At 36.6% G+C, this 24,062-nt stretch overlaps 1 protein-coding gene across 1 annotated transcript in view; it reads right to left on the bottom strand.

Moving 5' to 3' along the window:
- LOC145688420 (uncharacterized) overlaps positions 1-23,656 on the bottom strand; it is a 363,535-nt gene extending 339,879 nt beyond the window's left edge. The window contains exon 1 of the mRNA XM_081762634.1: positions 19,365-23,656. The gene's annotated coding sequence lies outside the window, so the exon portion shown is untranslated. The remainder of the gene's footprint in view (positions 1-19,364) is intronic.
- Between the last annotated feature and the right edge of the window lie 406 nt (positions 23,657-24,062).

The raw sequence follows: 24,062 nt of genomic DNA, 5'->3' as shown, positions 1-24,062 counted from the left end.
GTTGTTCGGATGCCAATCTTTTAAGAAAGATAAGATACAGAGCACTAACAACATATATTATCTGCTATCGACATTGCCTCTCCCTCTCGATTACTTTCTGGTTTTGTCTCTAGCACTTTAATTTCTTAGCGCTTTAAACTGTTAGCAGCTCTCAGAAAGAACCTGTTCTCTGATATAAACAAAACGACACTGCCGACCTCAAGAAAAGCGAGCCAGCGCTTCGTTGCAGAGTACTTACCGATCCCCCGCAGCTCACTTGTACAGCGTAGCTGTAGCATTTGGGAATTCGTGAATTCGATACCACCGACAACGGATCATCCTGATTTAGGGTTTTCCAGGTTTGCCTTCAGCCACACCAGGCAAATGCTGGGATGGATATTTCGACACAGGCCCTGGCAGACAACTCCTTTAATCCTTTCCCGTCACATACTACAAGAATCAAGCGAAAAAAAGGCGGGCCCAGTTTGCTCCTTCCCCTTCATTTTACAACAAAATTACCCAAATTACCCCCGTTCCCCCGGTGCAATTTCGATAATTTTGGACCGTCGTGTTTGTCTCGTCACGGACTACAAGAATCAAGCGAAAAAAGATGGGGCCCAGTTTGCTCCCTCCCCTACATTTTCAATACCGAGCTACAAAATTACCCAAATTACCCATGTTCCCCAGGTGCATTTTCGATAATTTTAGTACTGTCATGTTTGTCTCGTCACATACTACAAGAATCAAACGAAAAAGCATGGGGCCCAGTTTTCTCCCTCCCCTTCATTTTCCATAACGAGCTGCAAAATAACCCAAATTACCCATGTTCCCCCGGTGCAATTTCGATAAATTTGGTACCGTCGGGTTTGTTTCGTCATATACTGCAAGAATCAAGTGGAAAAACACGGGGCCCAGTTTTCTCCCTTTCCTTCATTTTCCATACCGAGCTACAAAATTACCAAAATTACCCATGTTCCCCCGGTGCATTTTCTATAATTTTGGTACCGTCGTGTTTGTCTCATCACATACTACAAGAATCAAGCGAAAAAAGATGGGGCCCAGTTTACATCCTCCCCTTCATTTTGTATACCGAGCTACAAAATTACCTAAATTACCAATGTTCCCCCGGTGCAATTTCGACAATTTATGTACCGCCGAGTTTGTCACGTCAGATACTACAAGAATCAAGAGAAAAAACATGGGGCCCAGTTGGCTCCCTCCCCTTCATTTTCCATACCGAGCTACAAAATTACCCAAATTACCCATGTTCCCCCGGTGAAATTTCGATAATTTTGGTACCGTCGAGTTTGTCTCGTCACCTACTACAAGAATCAAGAGAAAAAACACGGGGCTCAGTTTGCTCCCTCCCCTTCATTTTCCATATCGAGCTACAAAATTACCCAAATTACCCATGTTCCCCTGGTGCAATTTCGATAATTTTGGTATCGTCGAGTTTGTCTCGTCACATACTACAAGAATCAAGCTAAAGAACACGGGGCCCAGTTTGCTCCCTCCCTTTCATTTTCCATACCGAGCTACAAAATTACCCAAATTACCCATGTTCCCCCGGTGCAATTTCGATAATTTTGGTACCGTCGTTTTTGTCTCGTCACATACTACAAGAATCAAGCGAAAAAACATGGGGCCCAGTTTGCTCCCTCCCCTTTATTTTACAACAAAATTACCCAAAGTACCCATGTTCCCCCGGTGCAATTTCGATAATTTTGGCACCGTCGTGTTTGTCTCGTCACATACTACAAGAATCAAGCGAAAAAAGATGGGGCCCAGTTTTCTTCCCTCTAACCAAAAAATCAAACAATAACCGTTGTTGATGATTTGGACGTTTTGCTGTTGTAATTGGAAACAATAGTTCTCTTTGTTGCCACGTAATAAGTGTTAATATTCGTAGTTTGTTTAATAATTAGTGTAAGGGTAAACTGAATGAATACAACATTGAACGAGAAAATATAATTTGATTTTTTTAATTTCAGTTCGGAGTAATATTGAAACAAATGGTAAGTTTGCTGTTCCGGATTTGGTCATAGTTGTATATTAAAAAAATATTAAAGTTCTTTGAATAAGTAATCAATTTGACGTAGTCCTTGACTTTAAAACTCAAGAAACCTCTATAAGTGAATGAGTTCTTTAGTGAAAACTGGGGCCGATTGCTAAACTTTATTTGAATAAAGAAATAAAACCTTATTTTATTATTTCTTAATTTGTACAATATAATTTCTTGTAATATTTTGAACATTAACAGTGATTGACTGAATGAAAGTAGGGTAGCGTTGATTATATTGAATATATTAGTATTTGTAGTGGTAGTAATATGCGTTATGAGTGCGTTATGCGTGTAGTGTAGTATGGATGCGTTAAAATATTAAATAATACTTTTGATAAACTGGATAGTTTCAAATATCTAGGATCAATATTAACAGAGGAAAATAATATTCACGGAGAAATTAAATGTCGACTAAAAGCAGGGAATTCGTGTTACTATTCGGTTCAAAATCTCTTGTCGTCACGAATTCTATCGAGGAATTTGAAGCTTAAAATATACAAAACGATAATCATGCCTGTTGTTTTTTATGGCTGCGAAACATGGTCACTTACTCTGAGGGAAGAACGTAGACTGAAAGTATTTGAGAACAAGATCCTGAGACGAATATTCGGACCCAAGAGGAACGGGAATGGGGAATTGCGGAAACTTCATAACGAGGAACTACATAATTTATATGGTTTACCCAACATTGTTAGGGTCGTCAAGTCTAGGAGGCTTAGATGTGCGGGTCATGTAGCTAGAATGGAAGAAAATAGAAACGCTTTCAAAGTCTTGACTGGAAGACGAATCGGAAAACGACCAATAGGAAGACCTAGGCGCAGATGGGAGGACAATATTAAGATGGATCTCGCAGAGATTGGAATACAAAGTAGAAACTGGATGTAGTTAGCTAAGGATAGAAGTCAGTAGAGAGCTTTTGTGAACGCGGCATTGAACCTCCGGGTTCCGTAGGGCACAGAGTTAGTTAGTTAGTTAGTGGTAGTAATAATTCTTACGTACTGTATTGATCGCATTTCTTTGAATTCTGTAAATTGTGAAAACAATTAATATTTGATATTTTATTTTCGGACTACTCTGGCGATACAAGTTATATTAGATAGGGATTAGATCTCTCTTCAGAAATACGATTTGTTAGTGGTGAACGGGGTCTTAGGCTGAGCAATGTTAAACTCATTAAGCATAATGGAAATGAAACAGTTGAAAATAGTGATCAAGCTCGTTTTCCTTCGGACTTTGTACAGTTAATTAATGTGTTCTCCCGTAGTTTAAAGGTACCATCTCGTCATTTACATAATGAACAGTTAAATATCACATTCTGACAGTAAATATGAAGAAAGTGACTCCCAGATAGTAATAATGATTATAAAGGTCAATCAAAATATTTTAGGAACTACTAAGGAATTTTGCGATTCGGTTAAATATGTTGGTTAGTTGGGTGGTTTCTAAACTACATTTTTCAGAAATTTCTCACAAAGGGGGTTACGGAATTGGAAACTGAAGTGGAGTTTCTAGTCATCTATATTTTGGGTTTGAGGAACGTGTTAAACATTGAGTCGTATTTTTGATTGAATTGATTTTGAGTTTAATGTCCCTTTCAGCAGCCAGGCTATATAAGACTGAACCTACTGATTAACGTAGAATCCGAACCACATGAGCTCCTGCCGGGAATTGATGAGTCGTATTATGGAGTAGAACAGTAAGGTTAACAGAGTTAAAACCAGTTCCATAAATGAAAAAAATGAAAAATGAAAGTAAGTGGGGGTATTAATCGAATATTCAAAATGAAACTATCCCACAATGCAAAAATCTTAGTGATCTGCTAAGATTTAATGCCTGTGAGAGTAAAAATGTAGCTTGTACCCAACCTTGTGGTATTTATGAAAACTCGGGCTAGATTTTATGATCAATAAATACGTCCTTGGGAAAATAAGTTCTATTGTTGATTCAAAGGTCAGTAAAGTTCACCCAACTGATGGGACAGATAGTTATGGGGTTTTTGATATGATGTTAATAATAATAAAAGAATTGGTTGTGAATTATAAATATCGCCTTCGAATGTTCCTATATTCATTGCCGGTTAAGATTTCGGGTATGTTAAATTATGATTAGATTGGCACAAAATAAGTCTTGGGAAGATCTCAGTCAAACAATTAGCGATAGATTCATATCGATGACAGTGCGTGGTTACTTCATTGCTACTACAATATTTCGACATGTGAAATTGCCGGAGAATGACTGTGTCGATTTTTTTTTACAAATTAGCTAATGCTCTTTAGTTTAGTGATAGTGAAAAAGATATTGTAAATCTACACTGTAAAAAATCGTTGTGTCATTGCAACGACATGCCTATGTGTTAACACGATTGTGTTAAAATATAACACAAACGAGTGGTTAGAACAGCTCACTCTCCATTTGAAGTTGTGTGTCAAATGCCGGTAGTTGAAATGATACACAGCCTGTGTTAAATTAACACAAGAGTAGTAGTCCCCCCGTTATATCTCGCCGAGTCAGCAAAAAATTTTGTGACGTCATAGGTCAAAGGTCAATGACCTTGGCCCGGGGTCAATGACCTAGGGGTACCTAGGACCACCCCCTCTAAATTTTGGCAGGGGTACCTTGGCCCACCCCCTAAATTTTGGCAGGGGTACATAGGACCACCCCCCTTAAATTTTGGAAATTGCCAAATTTAAAAATTTGGTATGGTAGCCTAGGACCATAGTATGTACCTCTATCAGTATTGGGTGTCTATGTCGTTCCCTTTTATGGGTAAAAAATTGCCAAAAAATTAAATTTCGGGGTTTTTTGACCTAATTTATCCCCTTTGATGAGGTGTTATTACCCTATATAGTTATACAGGGGTCCATTACCTTTCATAAGACATGGGTATATTAATGCACCCCTTGAAAAATTTGGGAGGGGTACCTTGGCCCACCCCTTCAATTTTGGAAATTGACCAATTTCAACATTGGGTATTATAGTACCGGACCCTAATATGTATTATGATAAATTTGGGTGGTCCACCTCGTTCCCTTCTATGGGTACAAAATTGCCAAAACTATAAACGTAAGCAATACGTTGTACCACGTGTTTGGTTTTCGACCTAATTTATCTCCTTGGATGAGGTCCTATTACCTTATATGATTATATGGTCATGTATAGGGGTCCATTACCTATCATAAGACATAGGTACATTTGTGCACCCCCGGTAGGGGTACCTTGGCCCACCCCTTTAATTTTGGAAATTGCCCAATTTAAACATTTGGTATTATAGTATAGAACACTAATATAGATCACTATAAATTTGGGTGGTCCACCTCGTTCCCTTTTAGGGGTACAAAATTGCCAAAATTTTAGTACAACCACGTGTTTGGTATTTGGTACATTTTATCCCCCTTTGATGAGGTTCTATTACCTTATATGATTATATGGTCATGTATAGGGGTTCATTATCTATCATAAGACATAGGTACATTGGTGCACCCCGGGAGAGGTACCTTGGCCCACCCCTTAAATTTTGGAAATTGCCCAATTTAAACATTTGGTATTATAGTACAGGTCCTCAATATGTATCATATAAATTTGGATGGTCTACATCGTTCCCTTTTAGGGGTACAAAAATTGCCAAAATATAAACGTTGTACCACGTGTTTGTTTTTTTTTGGTCCATTTTATCCCCTTTGATGAGATCCTATGATTACAAGGGGTCCATATCCTATCATAAGACATGGGTATATTGTTACACCCTTCTTAAATTTTGGCAATGGGGGTCCACTGAAATTGTCCAATTGAAGCATAGTACAGGACCTCAATATGTTTCGGTGGTCCTATTTTCAAATTTTTAAGTACAACCTCGTGTTCGGTTACTGACTCAATGTATCCTATTTGATAAGGTATGGATGGTATCTCCTTTCAATTTGGTAGTACCCTTCGGGTGTAGTACGGTCACGTGATCAATGATTTGGTTTTGATGCGCGACGAGGTCCCTGGTCAATGTTCTCTAGGAAAGATTCTTGGCATTTAAAACTTTTTTTTTTCAACTTTTCAAACTAAAAAAAGAATGAAAACAAAAATTGAAACGAAAAAATTTCGAAACAAAAATGTTCAAACAAAAAATTTTAAACTAAAAATTCGAACATTTTTTAAACTTAAATTTCAAACAAAAAGTTTTTTAGTTTGAAACAAAAAAATTTTAAACAAAAAAAATTGGTAACGAAAAATTTCAAAACAAAAATTTCGAACAAAAAAAATTTAAAAAATTTTGCAACAAAAAAAATTAAAAATTTTCAAACGAAAAAAAATTTCAAACAAAATTTTGAAAACAAAAATTTCAAAACAAAAATTTTCAACAAAAAAAATTTCAAACGAAAAAAATTTTAAACAAAATTTGAAACAAAAATTTTGAAACAAAAAAAATTTAAACAAAATTTTTGAAACAAAAATTACAAAACAAATTTCAAACGAAAAATTTTCAAATAGAATTTAAATCAAACAGTGATCAGCTTTCACGGTTAACCGTTAAACTTTATCCGGTTTTTAACTATTCGATTAACAAATAAACGGTTTTCAACTATTCGATTAACAAATAAACGGTTTTCAACTACTCGATAAACAGATGAACGGTTTTAACCTTTTCACACCAGTGAGTGCAAGAGTTTACAATCTAAAACAAAAAGAAAATTTGTACTCGCTTTAAATACGCATCATTTTTGAAACAAGGTGTTAGTGTTCATCATGGATACACAGTGGAAACATCCATTTACCTGTATTCTCGCAGGGCCTAGTGGGTGTGGAAAAACGTATTTTGTGAAGCGATTACTGTCACATCTCCCAACCATGATCAATGCAAAATTTCGTAAGATATATTGGTATTATGCAGAATGGCAAGACGTGTATGCAACAATGCCGGTTCCAGTAGAATTTCACGAAGGACTTCCACGAATGAAAGATTTTCAGCCTCACGATGGACCACATTTGATTATTATTGATGACCATATGCGAGAAGTGAATAGTGATAATGTTGATATGTTCACAAAAGGATCACATCATCGAAATATTAGTGTGATTTTTATAACACAAAATGTATTTCATCAAAGTAAAGCAAATAGAAATATGAGATTAAATTGTTCGTATTTGGTGTTGTTTAAAAATCCACGTGACAAGTCACAAATCAAGCATATGAGTTATCAAATCATGCCTGAGCATCCACTGTTTCTACAAGAAAGTTATGCAGACGCAACAAGAAATCCACATGGTTATTTACTGATGGATCTTAAACAAGATACACCCGATGAAATGCGATTTCGTACAAATATTTTTCCCGACGATTTGCATCATTATGTTTACGTACCAACAAAACATGCTTAAATTATTGTGCATGCGAAAAGAATGACTTAGTCTGTCACGATGTCTCCTACAGTGAAACACGCTGATCTGCTACGTGCTCTGCACAAAGCTAAACCAAGATTGCGTAAAGCTATTATTGCCAATGCAGATGCTTCATTAATTCATAGTATTTGTGAATGTTGTTATAATGTCTTAAAAGGCAATGTTCCACTGACAAGTGCGCAGAAGTCAAGATTAAAGCGTTACAAGAACACGCTCCGCTATCTCGTAGACAATACAAAATCATTGGATAAAAAGAAGAAACATTTAGCCGTACAACAAGGAGGATTCTTACCTGCATTACTTGCACCTACTGTAGGAAGTGTGTTATCCAGTATTTTGTTTAAACAATAAACATCATGGAACATAGCAAGAAGATGGTTTTAGTGCCACCAGAAATGCTTCAACGAATGCATGCATCATCATCCCGTGCGAGTGAAAATCGAGAATCTAATCTTGATCGTGAAATGCAATCCATATTGAATACATCGTATCCAAGTGATGAAGAAAAATGGAATCAGTACAATAGAATATTACAGAAATATCTTTATGTGATACGTAAACAAGAAGAACCAATACCACTTACAATTACATCAATGAAACCTGATGGTGACGTCCCGAATGTTGACGATAGCACGAAACAAGAAATTTTAGCCGCAATACCACAAATGTATCGTAAGAAAGCCGAACTACTATTCCGTCGTTTAAAACAAGATGACGCAATTACGTGGGATCATAAAGGAACAGTGTACATCAACGACAATAAACTACATGGATCCAATATTGTAGATTTAATGTGCGATGTGACTCGACCGAGGAAACATTCTAATCCTCAAGGCTGGGAATTGTTTTGTAACTACCTTGCATCGTCAAACACACCTCAAGAATTGATTGGTAATCCACGGAGATTAAACTATATTGTCAAGCATAATAGTACAACAGCATCTGAAGGATCTGCACCACCAAAACCGACACCTGAATTATTTTCTTCCGGAGAAGAAGAAGAAGAAGAAGATGATGATGATGATGTTTTAGAAGTCCGACCAAAAAGAAAACGTATCATTCCACAATGGTCAACGTACAAACCATGAACAAAAAGTTGAAATCCATTTATTACAATCCAGCACATCCTGCATCATTTTCTACTGCAAAGAAATTATGGCAAGCCACAGGAAAATCTATACCTCTAGCCAAAATAAAACTTTGGTTAAACAAACAACCTACCTACACGTTACATCGTCCTGTACGTCGTCGTTTCCGTAGAGATTTTTATCTTGTCAACAATATTGATGATCAATGGGAATGTGATTTAAATGATTTACAATCACTTCAAAACTATAATGACAATTACCGCTATATTCTTACAGTGATTGATGTGTTTAGTCGGTACGGGTGGGCTGTACCACTAAAATCAAAAAGTGCCGAGGATATAGTGAATGCATTTGAAATGATTTTCCAGGACAGGAAACCAATTGTGCTACGTAGTGATCAAGGAACTGAATTTACCAACAAGACAGTACAAAAGTTTCTCAGGAAACACAACGTGCAACATGTTACAACAAAGGATCCAGATATTAAAGCCAGCATCGCAGAAAGATTTAATCAGACATTGAAACATCGTATGTGGAAATACTTTACCAAATATCAAACATACAATTACATCAAAGTATTGCCTTTACTTGTAAAAGCATACAATGAAAGTCGGCATTCCAGTATTAAAATGGCACCTGCAAACGTTTCTCAGGACAATTTACTGGAGGTGTGGCATAACTTATACGACAAAAAGCTACAACGTTCAAAACAAGATATGGATTTATCTGTTGGTGATACTGTTCGTATAAGTAAAACAAAACGTATCTTTGACAAGGGATACCTCGAGAACTGGACTTGGGAAATATTCAGAGTAAAAGCCATTGTACCAAGAAACCCACCAGTGTATCGACTAGAGGATTTAAATCATCAACTTATCGATGGTGTTTTCTACAGAGAAGAATTACAACCAGTACCGCTCCCTTCGACGTTCCTCATCGATAAAATATTACGTACAAGAACAAAAGGTCGCAGAAAGGAGTATCTCGTCCAGTGGAAAGGATATCCTTCCTCATTCAATTCGTGGATCCCTGCAACTTCATTGAAGAGGAAGAAGAATGGAACCTGATCAAGATTTTTACGTTACACTTCCCAGTAATAGTTCCATGGATTATTTTCCAGAAAATACATTGACTTCATATATTACGAAATTACAACGACGTGTAGAGTTTCGCCAGAAATGGGATGTGGCAATTGTAGAGATTCATTATCCACATTCTTTGCTGAACATTAACAGTGAAAACAATAAAATATATTACAAATCATCAAGTAGTAATGATCAAGAACCGTGGAAGGTTGTAACGATCCCTGTACGCTATTATAACAATATACGGGATCTTATTCATGCAATTAATATACATCATAAAGAAACCAATTTATTTATATCTCATGACGCAACTAATAATATATGCCTCATAAGACATCCCAAAAAGGAAATCCATACTTCTGTACAATTGTCACCAAGTGTTAGTTTAATGCTTGGATTTGAACCAAAAAGTGATTTAAAAGATATGGAAAAGGGACAATATACACCGGATGTACGATTAGGCTTACCATCACAAATGTACGTCTATTGTGACATTATTGAATCTGTCATTGTTGGAGATACAATGGTACCATTGCTACGAATGGTCAACATGGATCCTGTGAATCATACTTTTGGAAATCTTTAATCCTGCACATTATGTTCCGGTGGAAAAAATGAATTTTGAGCAAATACAAATCGATATAAGGGATAGCACAGGTCATCCTATGCCATTCACCTTTGGAACGGTGTGTACAAAACTACATTTCCGTCGTCGTCGTCATGACTGATCCGTATTTGCAATACTACCAAAAACAAGCGTTGTCCGGTATCGGCAACGTCTATGTGGGAAGTCCCTATCAAGCAGGACATGGCATTGGAAGTTTCCTTGGTGGCTTATTTCGTTCAGTGTTACCACTTGTGAAACAAGGCGCTAAAACTGTGGGAAAAGAATTATTAAAATCAGGTACCAATATGATTAATGATGTTGTGATCTCGAATCAACCGTTGGAAGAATCGTTTCATCAACGGATGCAAGAGGCAAAATCAAATTTACAAGAAAAAGCTAAAAATAAGTTGAAAACTATGCTGGGAAGTGGATATCATAAACGAAAATGGGATGACTGCTCTCAGTTTGAGGTTGACCTTCCAACGATCAACAACACCATCAATCCTACAAAGAGACGTAAATTATCACATAAGAAGAAGAAGAGATCATTGGCATCGTCACCAGATATTTTTGATTAATTCAACGATGGCTTTCTTACATCATCAATCCTGTGAATGTGTAAAAAGTGAATTGGACATTTTTTCAACGTTGCCCACGCAAACCAGTGTTCTGGACAATCGTATTATTGGCTACAAACCAATTAGTTCAATAGCTGAAAATTCACCAATAGAATTTGTAGTGAGTGGTAGCAGTGATGAATACATTGATTTGCCACAAACCTTATTGTACATCCAAGCACAAATTGTGAAACCAGATGGTTCCTCCTTCACCAATACGGATAAAGCAATTGCACCTGTCAATGATTTTCTAAATGCTATGTTTAGTGAAGTACAAATCTACTTGAACAATAAACTGATTTCATTTCCGTCACATAATCATCCATATCGTTCGTACCTGGAAAAACTGCTCAATTATAGTGATGGAGCTAAAAATACACATTTACAAACAGCAATGTGGTATCAAGATACGGCTGGTCATATGAACGCAACCACAAGTGAGAACAAAGGATTTCAACAACGCTATGAACTGACAAAACAAAGTATGAAATTCGATATGATTGGACATCTTCATTGTGACATTTTTAATCAAGATAAATTTTTAATTCATGGAGTGGAATTACGTGTGAAACTTATTCCTGCAAAACCAAACTTTTGTCTCATGGCCGGTGAAAGTGGTGTCAATGCAAAAATCAATATTCTAGATGCATCGTTGCAGGTGAAAAAAGTCAGCATCAGCCCTAGTGTTAAATTGGCACACAATAAAATTTTACAATCTACACCGGCAAAGTATCCTCTGACAAGGGTTCAAATGAAATCATTTACCATCCCGAAGGATATACAATCCAAAACTATTGATAACCTGTTTATGGGAACATTGCCAAATCGTATTATTGTAGGATTTACATCGAATGAAGCATCCAGTGGAACTATTACCACCAATCCATTTGAATTTCAACATCTAAACATTAATTTCTTTACATTGTACGTGGATGGAAAAGCTGTACCTTCAAAACCATTGCAACCCAACTTTGAAGAAAATCTCTACATTTCATCGTACCACACATTGTTCTCAGGCTCTGGCATACATTTTACCAATACTGGAAATACAATTTCAAGAGCCGACTACAAGAATGGATATACACTGTTTGTATTTGACCTAACTCCCGATTCTTCTGCTGGAGATTGTCACTATTGGAATTTACAACGACATGGCGCCATCCGATTGGAAGTTCATTTCCAAGAGAAATTAGCAGCACCTGCAAACTGTATTGTGTATGGAGAGTTTTCCTCACTCCTAGAGATCGACCACCAGCGCAACATTATCCTGGACTTTTAAGTTACAAGGTACGTATACGTTATGTATCATTTCCATTCACGATGTTGAATACATTACAATTAGCTAGTGCTTTACACGGTAGTCCATTATTCAGAAATCATTTTACCGGGGTATTTGCAAGCGATGAGTTACCCTCACGGATTTCTCTTCCTCTGGCAATGATTGTAAATACAGATCCATCCACAAAACTAGGAAGTCATTGGATTGCAATTTATATTGATCATCGCGGTGTTGGAGAATATTTTGACAGCTATGGCCTTCCTCCTTATGTACCACAACATGTTGCATTCTTAAAACTTCATTGTATGTACTATAAATATAATAATAGCCAAATGCAAAGTCTTGGTTCATCCGTATGTGGCTATTATGCTTATTTTTATTTGTGCTGTAAAGCCCAAGGAAAATCTCTGCGTGAAATTCAATATTTGTTCACAACAGTACCCACGGTTAATGATCGTAGACTGCTGCAATATACCTTCCAGGTAATTTTATCATATTTATCATTGTAAGTGTATTTGTTTAATCATCATCTATTTCTATACTAATCATCTTTTTCCTCGTTCTTTTTTACAGAATTCACAATACGAAGCTTTGCAAACGGGTGCTATGCTGCAAAACATGGAAACAAATCATCGCAATCAAGAAGAGGAGGCGGTCTAATGAAGAAACCCAGCTCAATATACAAACATTGTCAATAAGAAAGAAAAAGAAGAAACCAGAAAAATGAATAAAATACAATTTATACTTATTTATGTGTTTTTATTGTCCATTCCATATACAACGTTATCAGATTCTCCTAAAGAACTGTGCGATATAAGACGAGAACCCTGGACAAAGTTTCCACCTAATTCCTAGAGAACATTGACCAGGGACCTCGTCGCGCATCTAAACCAAATCATTGATCACGTGACCGTACTACACCCGAAGGGTACTACCAAATTGAAAGGAGATACCATCCATACCTTATCAAATAGGATACATTGAGTCAGTAACCGAACACGTGGTTGTACTTAAAAATTTGAAAATAGGACCACCGAAACATATTGAGGTCCTGTACTATGCTTCAATTGGACAATTTCAGTGGACCCCCATTGCCAAAATTTAAGAAGGGTGTAACAATATACCCATGTCTTATGATAGGATATGGACCCCTTGTAATCATAGGATCTCATCAAAGGGGATAAAATGGACCAAAAAAAAAACAAACACGTGGTACAACGTTTATATTTTGGCAATTTTTGTACCCCTAAAAGGGAACGATGTAGACCATCCAAATTTAACATGATACATATTGAGGACCTGTACTATAATACCAAATGTTTAAATTGGGCAATTTCCAAAATTTAAGGGGTGGGCCAAGGTACCCCTCCCGGGGTGCACCAATGTACCTATGTCTTATGATAGATAATGAACCCCTATACATGACCATATAATCATATAAGGTAATAGAACCTCATCAAAGGGGGATAAAATGTACCAAATACCAAACACGTGGTTGTACTAAAATTTTGGCAATTTTGTACCCCTAAAAGGGAACGAGGTGGACCACCCAAATTTATAGTGATCTATATTAGTGTTCTATACTATAATACCAAATGTTTAAATTGGGCAATTTCCAAAATTAAAGGGGTGGGCCAAGGTACCCCTACCGGGGGTGCACAAATGTACCTATGTCTTATGATAGGTAATGGACCCCTATACATGACCATATAATCATATAAGGTAATAGGACCTCATCCAAGGAGATAAATTAGGTCGAAAACCAAACACGTGGTACAACGTATTGCTTACGTTTATAGTTTTGGCAATTTTGTACCCATAGAAGGGAACGAGGTGGACCACCCAAATTTATCATAATACATATTAGGGTCCGGTACTATAATACCCAATGTTGAAATTGGTCAATTTCCAAAATTGAAGGGGTGGGCCAAGGTACCCCTCCCAAATTTTTCAAGGGGTGCATTAATATACCCATGTCTTATGAAAGGTAATGGACCCCTGTATAACTATATAGGGTAATAACACCTCATCAAAGGGGATAAATTAGGTCAAAAACCCCCGAAATTTAAATTTTTGGCATTTTTTTACCCATAAAAGGGAACGACATAGACACCCAATACTGATAGAGGTACATACTATGGTCCTAGGCTACCATACCAAATTTTTAAATTTGGCAATTTCCAAAATTTAAGGGGGGTGGTCCTATGTACCCCTGCCAAAATTTAGGGGGTGGGCCAAGGTACCCCTGCCAAAATTTAGAGGGGGTGGTCCTAGGTACCCCTAGGTCATTGACCCCGGGCCAAGGTCATTGACCTTTGACCTATGACGTCACAAAAATTTTTGCTGACTCGGCGAGATATAACGGGGGGACTACTACTACAAGTGTAGAATCTTCGGTGTTGTTTTCTGTGTGGTTGCCAAATATGTTGAGCATCAAATTATAAAGGCTTATGAATTGAAGCTACAGACAAACACACTAGAAGGAAATACTTAAACAAATCCAGGTATATGCATAATTTCAACATGCAAACCGCGCGATGTGTTTTCAATTGTTTTACATAATGTTTCTGAAGAAATATGTCAACAGCGAGAAACAACATCGTATTACTGTGTCACTTCTACACTGCACTAGAGCTCACGAGTCAACACCAGGGACTTTGCTTCAAAAATGGCGGGAAACAAGTAGAATCACGATTAAGAGGCAAACATAGAATAGGGATATAGGTAAGAGTTTCCTTTCATTCTTGAACAAGATGTAGGTGAAGGTTCTGTTTCGCACCATCAAGGAATACTTCACAATAAATGTTAAGGTGGAGGAAAATTTTTATGAAGATTTCCTATATGAAGTATTCAGTAGTTAAGTATTCTTATTTTAAAATTAGAATCTTCGGTAGGTGTAAGCATGCACACAACATGACTTTCGAACACAGAAAAATGGTTACATCAACCCCACACACGGACTTATTTCAACACCGAAATAGGTGTCGTAGTAACACAGATGTGGAGTCGAACCAACACCAAAAATGGTGTTAATCTGGTGGTCTGACCTTGAATTTTTACACCGGGAGTGTTGAATTAACACCAAAACGGTGTTACTCGCACGGCTTTGACCTTGAATTATGACAGAACAGACTGTGCTATATTGATACTTGACATGGTGTAATACTAACACATACTAATTAACACACTACAAACTGTATTTCTTCGTGTTGGTGCAACAACGCCAAAAGTAACACCCAACACTTTTCTCCACACTACCGACCCTGACATGGTGTCGAATCAACATCGAAAATACAAACACAGATCCGAATTTAACCCCGCTCAACAGCAGTTGTGTGTTAAAGACGTAACACACCCCCTGTGTTAGACGCCAACACCGCGGGGTCCTTGTTGAACCAACACCGCATAGTGGTAGTCACGCTGGAACCACTGTCCTGTGTTAAAATGGAGTTGAGTTAACACAACCATTTTTTACTGTGTATTACTGCATGGGATGAACCGACAAAATAGATTTAAGTGTTTTCTTATCAAACGTCAGAAAATGTAAAACAAACGAAGGGTATGGTTGAGAATTTTCTTAAATATAAGCGTTCAAAAAGAGAATATGAAAACCTAATCTCGTTTAAAGGTAAAAGGTTAGATCCTGCCTTGTTAGAAATGTAGATTATAATAATATGGGTTTGTAACTTCAGAAAAGTGAACTTTGAGGTAATGCTACTAAAATGTCATGTCTTGTTCAAGAATCGTCCAGGAAACTGAAAGATTTACAGCTTGATATGCCAAAATTTAATTATGGTAAATCAAAAGGTAGTAAAAATTTGAATCCTATACCAATTCTAACTTCTGCTTTTTCTGAAGAGGGTAAGAAATATTTGATGAAAATGAAAGATTTTATAGAAAAGAAAACTTCTCTTACTAATAGCATTTGGGAGAAAAAGAATGCGAAAACTAGAAGTTCCTTCAAGTATGGATGACAGTTCGGCTACCTTGGTTTAGGAACGGTAGCAGGAGTGACCATGCCGTGTTGTATGGACTCAGGGAACACAATCAACCTTTTTCTACTTTGGTTTCATTGCTGGATGAAGCTCAGTATAATTGGAGGAAAACTGTTTCAGTTTCGTCAACGCCATGATGTTTCTGAGTAAAACTGAACTTTGTGTAGTTACTGCTGAAGTAAATTTTGGTATTTTGGGGATTAATGTAAACCTCTTCAAAATTTCCGAGATTACGTATGATGTTATTTTGAGAACACCTTTTTAAAATCAACTAGGGCTATTCAAGATGTGTCTAGGAACAGAAGTTGTTTTAGGGACAATAATAGGGAACAGATCGAAACTCCCACAGCCAAAACCGCCACACTCAAGAAATGTCAAAACGCCCACACAAATGGACAAATCTCCCAAATACACGAACGGTCATAACGTTGTGTAGTTACTGTTGAAGTAAATTTTGATATTTTGGGGATTAATGTAAACCTCTTCAAAATTTCCGAGATTCCGTATGATGTTATTTTAAGAACACCTTTTTAAAGTAAATTAGGGCTATTCAAGATGTGTCTAGGAACAGAAGTTGTTTTAGGGACAATAATAGAGAACAGATCAAAACTCCCACAGGCAAAACTCCCACACTCAAGAAATGTCAAAACGCTCACACAATCGGTCATAAATTCCATTCAAAGGGACTAATCTCCCAAATGCACGAGCGGTCATAACTCCCACAGCCAAAACCCCCACACTCGTAATCGGTCATAACCTCCAACGGTCATAACTCCCACAAAAATGGACAAAACTCCCACTCATAGTAACGGTCACAACCCCCACACAAATGGACAAAACTCCCACATGCAGAAATTGTCACAACTGCCACACAAATGGACAAAACCCCCACACAATCGGACAAATCTCCCACACTCTGAAATGATCCTAGTTGCATGTCTTTTTAATAACATTTTTTATTGCACTTAAACTGATGTTGCAACTATTCTTCTTGGACTGTTTTCTAATGACAGAAACACTAAAGTGGGCGTCATAAAGAGTTGCAACAAAAACGTGCAATCGCAATGATTTCAGAGTGTGGGGGATTTGTCCGATTGTGGGGGGTTTTGTCCATTTGTGTGGCAGTTGTGGACAATTTCTGCATGTGGGAGTTTTGACCATTTGTTTGGGAGTTTTGTCCGTTTATGTGGAGATTATGATCGTTGCTATGTGTGGCTGTTTTGTCCATTTGTGTGGGTGTTATGACCGATTGTGTGGGTGTTTTGACATTTCTTGAGTGTGGGAGTTTTGGCTGTGGAGGTTTTGACCGTTCGTGCGTTTGGGAAATTTGTCCATTTGTGTGGGAGTTATGAACGATCGTGTGGGCGTTTTGACACTTCTTGAGTGTGGGAGCTTTGGCTGTGGAGGTTTTGACCGTTCGTACGTTTGGGAGATTTGTCCATTTGTGTGGGAGTTATGACCGATCGCGTGGGCGTTTTGATATTTCTTGAGTGTGGGGGTTTTGGCTGTGGGGGTTTTGACCTTGTCCCCAATAATAGATATGTGATACTGCGTAGGATGTCATCCTTGACTGAGTTTCTTTTGAAACTGATAGCCAACATATCGCTCATTTGCTGCAACATGACATTACTCGAAAATAGCAACTTTTCAGGAGACGAGATTCAAAGTTTCAATATGTCATGATTTCTACAGTAATAGATATAAATAAACTGTACTAGCAAACTTTGATAGATATATATTATCTTTATTGGATAAAAGATGTTTAATCTTTAACGTGGAGGTTTTCTTATCTGTAAAAGTCGGTACAAAAATAAGCATTCGGTCTTATACCATTCTTGTAGTAAAATGTCACTTTTAAGACGACCCATGTACTAATGCTACGTTCTTGTTTTAAAACAAAATAGTTTATTATTTGGACTTATTTCGGATTGTCAGTTTTGAAGTATACCGCAATGCGAAAGTAATGAAAGGTCAACATTTCAGAAAAATATTTTTTTAAAAAATAATTATTGATACAGGAAGTACAGAGAAATTTCACATTCTTTTATAATTAACGTTATCATAGAAATGTATAAACCATAGTAATGAACGAACTATTGAAAATGCTTTTCAGGTTTCGCAACACAAATACAAATATTTATAATTCCAGATTTCCATATTGCTGAAGAAATCTGAAATTCTTCCACTTCTTTCGCATTCACTGTCGCTCTGATTGTCATCAATGGGTTCATATATTCTGTGCCCAATCAAGTCGTCACAGTCTTCAGAGGTAGACTCACTAGAGGACAAATTGGAACTATCAGACGAATAACGGGAAATTAGTATTGGTGACGTTAAACTTTAACTCGATATACTATTTCCATTCCTATTATAGCTATCGCTGCTATCAAACGACCTTGTGTAAGGTACCACACTTTATGTATATAAAAACACATAACTTGTAATCCAAAAATTTAAATAGAAAGAACGTAAGTGAAATAAAATCGAAATTATGATACAGATAAAGGGTCAGGAAGACTGTGGTCAAAATCAAGGAGAAAATATGAGTATTAAAAACACAGGGTGCTTCAAAATCAGAGTTTTAAGACGTGTTAGGATGTAGTACATTTACCTTACAATTATAAATGATACGTCAAAAGAAAGTGCAACTCAAACTGCTGCGTTTCTACCCTGCGTGCATGCGCATGATCTGTTTCCTCTGTCTTCTTTCAGAAAACTTTAGTTTTGTTTGTCTAGTCTATACTAGTGTTTACTGGTAGCTTGTTTCTCATGGCCTGCACATTCTCCGGATCTGTCGTCATACGGTTCTTACCTTTGGAGGTTCACAAAAGAACATACGTAGTTGCCTTTGCTATCAGGTGGCCTACCCGACTAAAAAAAGAATAACAGGATTCAAGCAGTTATTCCAATCACACTAATCACATTTGAAACGAACTCGGCTACCGATGTGTACCGTGCGGCGAATGGTGCTCACATTGAACACTTGAACGAAAAATTGTTGTTTCTCTTCCATTTTGTGCATTATTTGTAATTGTGTGTTAAATGTAATAAATACTAGAAATCCTTAAACCTCGATATTCATTTTGAAATACCCTGTAGAAAATATTTAATTACTTGAACACATTTTTATTTTCAAAATTTCATCCTAGAAGAAAGTTAAATAAGATTCACCATGGAAGAAGAAGAAACAAACCCTTAATGACCATCTTTCGAAAACAAGTGAGATACCTACTATTATGGCTGCTCTAGGAATTGTAATATACATACCTTTATTTCCTGAAGAACCTTCCAAAGAAGTTACATTGCAAGTTCATTTTCCACAGCAATTTTATCTGATTTCATTGCATGAATCCAGCATCGGAATTAGAACAACCTTTATTCTGCAGTTGTGAAACTAGCTCGAGAATCTTTTTTTTCCTCGAGAGAACAGGTTAGGAACTGTAAAATAAAAACAAGAATCGCACCTTAGTAGTGAATAGAACTGGTGTATATCAGTTATAAAATATAACATTGTCGCAACGCAAAATTCAAGAATAAGTAAATTAATAATAATAATGACAGGCAATATTCTTAAGAAATTCTTGAAAGTAAATAAAATATAGTCAGCAAGAATGTCACAACTACATATAGCCCTATTCTACGCTGCTAATGAGGAAACCAAAATATAGTATTTGCAATAACGCCATAAATAGAAATGTCACAAATGTATATACAATAATTTGCTGCAAGAAGGACATAATACGAAATAAAACTAGTATGAACCATTCAAATTATTTCAGCAGTAAAGTTCCTACTTGAAATCTTGCAATCTTACTGATGAAAGTAAGAATGAATTAACACTTACCTTTTCAGCAAAATGTCACTGTGCGAAATCACTAAAAATTAACGTGCATCCAGTACAAGTGAATCCTCACAACAGAGGTACGCCAGTAATGCAACGAAAGTAGCTTAGAACAAGTCCAAACACAATAACGACACAACTGCTCTCTGTCGACCAGTTTTGCAATTTCAGACGTGTCGCTGTAGCAATAGAAAATAAATGCATAAAAGGCTCTTTTCTTCCCATTAACTCAATAAGGGTCATTTTTGAGATGTGTCAGTATTGCAGCAATGAACAATATATCAGAAGAGAAACCCAATCGAAGAGAAAAATATTTACCGGGAGGAAAACCAGATCATACCGGAAAAAAATTGTATGTATTTACTTAACTGAAAACGTAAACCAGATTCCACGTAGATGTGAAAGGAAAACAGATGTTTCTGTTTGATGTGAATTGAACCCTCTTCAACATTTGAGAATGCCAAGTAACTTGGGACAGATATAATAGACGAGACTTATTGAAATGCTTGTTGGATGTCCGGGAGCGTTGAAAACCAGGACAATGAGGATCTCGACCTTGTAGTTCCAGTTAGTACGAGTGAGAACCAGCGTCTTTGGATGAAGAGTTTTCTCATCGATTTGTTGAACTTAAAATACAGTTAGGAATTAGTAGTTCAAGTGAGATTGTAATTGTTGAAGAGCAGATAAAGGAGGATTTACCGGGAGATAATAACGAAACATAATCGAGTATGGTTGAATGCAATGATGTTCAGTGGACGAAAGTGAATTTAGACTGATTCGGATATTTTGGAATTTGTTCAATCTTTATAGCGTTTCTACCTGGATGTTGTGGCTGAGAGACTGGAGTGTCATAGAAATTTTCAGCGTAAGCTTTATCTTCGAGAGTCTGGTAATTTTAAGGATAAGCCTTTTCCGATTCCTTGCGAAAAGCGTCAGATCTTTGAAAATGTACTAAAGTACTCTTTGCTCAAGATGTTTTGGAAGAAGTAGTGAGTTAAGAAGAAGTATTTTCTGAGCGCATAGTTTATACGTCTTCCATATCAGCTGGGCAAAGACTCTTTATGAAATTTACAGTAGATGATATGAAATGTACACTCCGCAATAAAACCAATTCTTTTATCTTTCATAAGTGCCTTATTTGAACTCCGTATGCCTATTCATTTCAATTTAAGAGTGATTCCAGCGATTCCTTTAGTTTCTCCAGCACCGCAGCAGCTCAGCCGCCTGGAATTCCATAGTGCGATCACGGGAGATTAGAGGACATTTGATATGTTCTTCAGGACATCAAATGAGCAAGATTCAGCTTCACACAATTATTTGTAATATTATTACGTAAAGAGTCCTTCCTACAGGTGCTCACATGGTGGTCACGTGAATGGCGGGAAACAATGCAGCGCGCGTCACTTAAACGTACGTAGCTCCGAAACTATTAGTCGTACACGCACCACAAAGATACCAATGGAAAGAGGAAAGCTTGTTGAAACCTTTTTCATTTGGGAAATTTTACGATATCTGCGATAGCAAAACGTCCATAACCAAGCAAAGAAAAAGTGAGTTGGTTTCATTTCGACTCTTGAGGGGTTCAGTCGTTTCGTGCGGCCCTGGATGGTGTGTAATTGAAACAATATACAGCTTCAACTGAAGCAATAATATTTCTCTCTCATTTGAGGCCTATTTTAGGTTTGTGGGCTTAGCCGTTTGTATGTTACAGCAATTCTCCTTTCTGTATCTACGGGAAGTAACCGACAGGTTTTGATGATCATAAGAGAGTAATTGAATAAGTGACGAGATCAATGAACTTCGCTTATTAACAACATCTAAAGTAACACAACTATCAGAACATAAGTTAGTATTTTTCCTAAGCATGGTGACTATCTTAGCCTCAAAATGGAAATAGTTTTCAGAACGATAGGCTCAAAAACATACCGAATCACTTCGAGAAAGGATATAAATGGTAGCGTCTTTTAAGGTTAACTTTGGAAGGAATAATGACGTGACCCCAGTAATTGTGCTGTATTCTGGTAATCCAGTGCAATATATTGCAATGTATGTGGAACATCCCCATTTATTCATTAACTATATTCTATAAATATAAGAAGTGAAAATCAATACAAGTATAGGACTTTGTCTATTTATATAATGGGCATAAATGCACAATATGATCGTAACATTTAATAACTTCAGTGTACCGTAACAGCCAAGTCATGAAATTTTCTTACCTAAAAATGTAGAGACTCGTACGGTTTTAACAACAAAAGTATTAGAACTCTTATAAGAGGAATTGACGCGGCTCTATATGAGATAACTTTTTAAGAGGAAATGAGGCGCGAGACTGTGCAATTTTTTACAGGATATATTTTATGTAATGATATACTTTTAAATAAAGCACATTATAAATTATCGTTAATAATAATAATAATAATAATAATAATAATAATAATAATAATAATAATAATAATAATAATAAACAATAATAATGTTAAATGAAAACAGAATTACAGTTCCAACTAAGGAAACAATACATTCCAATAAGGAAAAAATAATTGCCACAACGGTATTCGGTCTCTGCGATAGGGGTCTTTTCTTTTACCACTACGCCAAAATTCTTCCTATTAAGGTAAGAAAATAAAGCAGTAGTTATTGGAGATAAACATAGAACTACATATTTCTACACTTGTTGATTCAATTTTTAAAAATGGGAAAATAATGTGTGCAATCTCTTCTTCGCAAATTAGGAGTTGAGGTGAGAAAGATTGTAATGTAAACCGGAACAATCGTTAGAAACGATGAGATAGCCTCAACTTCAGAAACATTTTGTGATATTTCCCTTATTGATGAAGGTCTATATAACTTGTTTCTCAGTTAAAGAAAGAAATGTTGAGTAGGTTGTTGTAATACTCACATAAGGTACGTATCTTTAAACGAGCATTGGTATCTTCTGTACAGTGTTATATGAAACGAATTAACTAACTGCAGAATCACAGTCTGTGTAAGGTAAACTGATGGTGTATGCTAATGATTAGCATAATGACCTGTCATTTGAGAGACCTGGGCTCGATTCCACCAACGTCCTATATATTCAAAGGTTTCAATTTCAATTTCAATGCATGCTTAGTGTGACGAGTAAAATCTTCTCCTCTCCAGAAAGAGAAAGATGTTGAAATGGGAATTCGAGATCTATCAATGGAGGCAACGATTTGGAAACTTATTTCCAGCAGTTGTTCTAGATTCGATACTTTCATCTACTTTCAAACATTTTCTGATACATGCGTGGTCATTGTTTCTATTTCTTTCAACAATCAGTATACAACGAAATGATAGGTTACATACACAGCAATACTGAGATTAATATATGGTGTTCATTCGACAATACGCTCCAAACCATGAAGAATCATCTCAGAATGGGAAACTGTTTCGTGTGTGATCTACTCACAATTTTACTAGCACAAAAACCTGACTGAGTGCCACCAACTACTGTCGTTGTGACGAAACGTTTCGTGTATGTTGGATTGCACTTACCCAGGCGTTTTACAAACTGCAAATTATTTAGACACCAAGTACTGGAATTTGACTGCTCACACGGGAAGATACTTCTACATTTCTAAATATTCACTGAATTGGATAAATTTAAGATTACTTTAAGTAAATCTAGAATATATTCACGTTTTCGTGCACTTACTCTAGATAGCCCCTAAAATTGTGCATCACCCGCAAATAGGTTACTGTTTTAAGATTTAAAATGTACATGTTAAATTTATAATTGCGTGTTTCGAGTACGGTTGTTCCGAAAATCGCTTAATTGGTAACAATTCAATAAAATTTCAAAACCGTTTCGTGGATAAAGAATTTTAATTTTATGGAATTATCGAACTTTCGAGACTCTCGAAATGTTCGAGACTCTCGACGTGTTCGGGGCACTGGACGTATTGGAGACACTCAAAATGTTCGATACAATCGAAGTGTTTGTGAATCTCGAACTGTTCGTGAGTCTTGACTTGTTTCAAAGCAGCAAATACTGAAAGATCTCAGTATAATCGCAATTTTTCGAGTTGGTTAAATATTTTAGAAAGTTTGGGATTATCGGAGTGTCCAGAAGAAACAATGCAATCAAAGTTATCATATTA

Source organism: Thermobia domestica, chromosome 6 (assembly GCF_964235325.1).
Source record: "Thermobia domestica chromosome 6, izTheDome1.hap1.1, whole genome shotgun sequence".
NCBI classification, from domain to species: domain Eukaryota; kingdom Metazoa; phylum Arthropoda; class Insecta; order Zygentoma; family Lepismatidae; genus Thermobia; species Thermobia domestica.
This window is presented reverse-complemented; position numbering and strand designations above follow the sequence as displayed.